This window comes from Palaemon carinicauda, chromosome 3 (genome assembly GCF_036898095.1).
Source record: "Palaemon carinicauda isolate YSFRI2023 chromosome 3, ASM3689809v2, whole genome shotgun sequence".
Lineage (NCBI taxonomy): Eukaryota > Metazoa > Arthropoda > Malacostraca > Decapoda > Palaemonidae > Palaemon > Palaemon carinicauda.
Genome location: NC_090727.1, coordinates 14,613,023 through 14,614,651, shown reverse-complemented (window position 1 = coordinate 14,614,651; position 1,629 = coordinate 14,613,023).

Below are 1,629 nucleotides of genomic sequence, written 5' to 3'. Positions count from 1 at the left end.
AAAAACTTAAGAGTTAGTCATTCTGAACAGTATTCGTATTTATAAAATAAAGTTATCAGTAGCTACACGTACATTGCTCCAAACATAAACAAACGCAACGAGTTATATTTACTACCGAGAGCCTATACTGATAAATGTAAGTTAACTGCAGCCCAACGCTATTACTGTACTTATAATAGAACGCTTGCAGACAGCGATAAGAGTATTCAAATACGAATAACGACAACTGCTAGTTAGAGAATGGTAATTACGTAAGGATTTACTCAGCAACCTGGCTAAACCACATGTCTAATCTTGTGGAGTTAAACTAGTGCAATTCGGTAATTATAGAAAGTCTGGAATCACGGAGTGTTCGAGGTACACTAAAAGTGCGAGAATGAACTAAAACTTCCGCAATGAGAAGACTTTAAAAAGATTACAGTGGATTTTGCTAATCCGAAAGGTCGGGAGCTAATCAACGATGTGCAAAGTAACGTAAGATTAACGTAACTTATCACTTTATATGATAGCGAGGGTGACCTTTATTATGGAAAATATTAATGAGGCGAGCATAAGAGGCGATATATGCTCAGATCCCTGTCAATTAACACTTGTTGTCGACTTATCCTTCAAAAATACTTTACCTTGGTTTAAGGAGAGATGGGGTGTATTCTTGCCTGGAAACTACTGTCAAACACAGTTTAATGAAAGCGAAGAACATCGTAGCGTGGCACTAACTGTACAAATTAATGAAGCACAATATCAGGACATATCGTTCACCAACTGTTTTTTAAAAATTCACAAAAAACATTTCAATAGTTGTAGTCACACAACAGATTTGGAATCTCGGACAAGCCCCCAAATTATGACATGCCTAAGCTTAATGTCCTCGTATTCAGTGGTAAATACTTTAGCTTAAAGATGGCCTTGGCTAACACTCAGTAGGAAGCATAAACAAAAATAATATTCCACCAAAATAAAATCCAATCTGTGCGAAACCATGGTCAGGTGAACGAAACTCGGCAATCTCCTATTATAATTATTAATTACTAATCATACAAATTAACACTTGAATTACTTAACATTTATACATGAACGAAATAGTTTCAACAAAACACTTCACTAGAATAATTAAACATATAGCAAATAGTTCAATAATTCAACCCAATTAAACATATCTAAATAACAAAATACACTTAGTAAAAGGAGAAAGAGCCACGAACACTGTGTTCAAAACAGGAAGAATACACCTAACCTAACAAGAAATTTGAAGTACCCAAGTAAACAAAATGAAGAACATAAAACGGATTTTGAGCGAAGCGAAAAATCTATTTTTGGGTGAGGTAGCCATGTCGTCCTGATGGAAGTTCCTAAAGGGTAGCTTCCTAGGGTATATTTGACTACAGTGATATTCCCAGAGAATTTTACCTTAAGGTATCCAGAATTCTAACTCCTGGAGCGAATATCACGAATTAAATCTAACAGGGATATCGCATAATATCAGAGGACGTATTCTTGACACGTCACATAGCTATCTTCACCCCGAACAGTATTAACGCTTCAAGGGGTTACAGTGACAAGAATCTGAAACGGGAATGAAAAGAGAGCCGTTCCCAAGGAATCTCTCCTATTCCGTTTCCAGTGTGTATC